The sequence below is a fragment of the Etheostoma cragini genome, chromosome 10, assembly GCF_013103735.1.
Source record: "Etheostoma cragini isolate CJK2018 chromosome 10, CSU_Ecrag_1.0, whole genome shotgun sequence".
NCBI classification, from domain to species: Eukaryota; Metazoa; Chordata; class Actinopteri; order Perciformes; family Percidae; genus Etheostoma; species Etheostoma cragini.
In genome coordinates this window covers 26112086-26114402 of record NC_048416.1, presented here as the reverse complement: position 1 = coordinate 26114402, position 2317 = coordinate 26112086, and positions in this window count along the sequence as shown.

Sequence of the window (2317 nt, the reverse complement as noted above, 5' to 3'; positions counted from 1 at the left end):
TCTCCCTTATTAGTGGGGGGTTACTGCTCCGTCTTGCTTTCTGCCTAAAAAATGTCCCCTAAAGGACCCCAGAGTCATGCTGGCATTTCATCATTAACCAAAAGTACTGGAAAAGGATGCAAAATAACCTGAGGACGGCGTTAAATGTAAAGTCAGATAATCACAAAAATTATTTCAAATTCATCTTGTGGCCTACACAAATGTCTGTACCTGTGGTTGGATGTAAATCCCTCAAGTTGTCAAGACATTTCACTCTAATGTCAGCCTCATGATTCCATTAGAAGAACATTCAGAGGATCACCAAAGTCTTTAGGAATGAAACTAACAGCAGCAAACATAAACTGTATCACAGTTTCAGCTGCCAATTTACTAGTTTTCTCCGGGACACACTGGGTTTAAAGGGGAATTCCGGTTGATTCCAAAACGTTGTTCTGTTTGTAAAAATTTTACAAATCGTTAAAAAAAGTAAATTGTAAGTTTACAGTGCTGTCAGTAGAGAGAACAACCAAAACAATCAGTGCTGCCTACACCGTGTTATCACCCAATAGGCTTTGGTTTTATATGTGTGTTAAAAGTGTCTCCCCATGTGCAGTGATTCCTTCTGAGTGAACACAGTGCATCTGACTGCTGTAGATGTAACAGAAATGCACAAAAGTCTTGCTAATTCAGCTGTGTTTAGTTCTTGTTCAACCTGAAGGATATACACTGTGTGCTTTGGTGAGAAACAAAGTTGTCAAAACTCCACTGGGTACATTTAAGAAGAAGCTGAGTCCCTGCTCGCTGCTGCTGCTGCTGCTTGCTTTACGCTCTGATCCTCTCAATTTCAATTCATCTTTATTGTCCCTGCGGGGAAATTCTCCTCGTAGCCAGATGGATAAACACATATAACACAAAAACAAGGCGTAATGCAAGACTCAACAGCCATACAGCTCTGTGTTCATCACTCATGCAGCAGCATTCAAATCTAAAGTATTAACAATGTCCTTCTAACTGACTTGTAATGCAAAAAGCAAACACTAAAGAAAAGAAAAAGGATTCCTGACTAAGTTAAACTTGTCTGAGCGAGGAAACAGCTTGAATAAAGCCTTGCACATGTGCTAGGGAACTACAAGTTTCTATTTACAATGTATTTGTGTCTGTCATGGCAGTTGAATTGTTGTGATATGATCTAAATCTGAGGTGAGGTAGCCATGCACTACATTGCTACATGTGCAAAAAAAACAACAACACTTTTTTCTTCTTCTGCTGATGGTTTTCTGATTGTGGTTTGGATTGAAACAGCAACCATCTCCCTCAGTTCATCATGGATGTTTGTTATGCTGAAGTCTGAAGTGAGATCTTGGCAGCAGAACCAGCATTGTTTTCAGTTCTCAGCAGTCGTCTCCCTAACGCAGGACAATAAAAGAAACGCTACTGTCCTGACCAAAAATGTGGCACACGAGTCCACAATGAGCCGCAGAAATTCACGGGAAATGTGCCGTGTCCAAGGCAGAAACACTCAACTCACCTCTGATGCAAAGAAGCGCATTTAACCACGGAGGATCATATGGCGCTAACGTTATTTGTTGTCATTAAAAGTTAACGAATAGAAATATTCAAGCATTATATTTCATTTCCTGAGTGACCACTGTGGTTGAAAATAATCAAGATGTTGATGAAGAAGTTGCAGAAGTGCAATTAAATCATCCACTTCCTCAATCGAAGACCAACTGTAACTCATTTTGAATATACTTAACTGTAATCAGGATTATAATCCATGATCGTGCAATTCAAAGCTTTGTACATAATTGCTACCCATAGACAGTTAAAGAAATAGACAAAGCCACGCCGCAGACTTGCAACAAAGTCCAGTGAAGGATATTAGAAGGACTTTTCCGGTGAGCGCTGAGCGTTACTGTGCAGCTTTCAACTGAGCTTGACGACGTAGATGTGACGAGGACAACGTGTCTGAAAGTTGTAAGTCTTCTGGTAGCTGTGCAAGAGAAATCTCAATCATTCCCAATCTTGCAGACAGAAAGCATAGGTATATGTTAGGAAATAACATAGGCACAGGCTAATTATTGCTTACTAAAATGTTAGCTAACAATAGTAATTAGACTATGCTATTGAAGGTCGAAACTGCCTGCGAGCTTCCTCTGTACTGTACGGTAATTTATCTGTTGTGCGACAGAAAGTCGCGGGGTTATGACACAATCTTTAGCCACTTTTTACAAAAATGTCGCCTACAGAGCCACAGCGTGAGACACAAGGTAATGTGAGCCTTTTATACATTGTTGTGAATTTTTTTAATTTTGTTATGTTATATAACATAATAAAT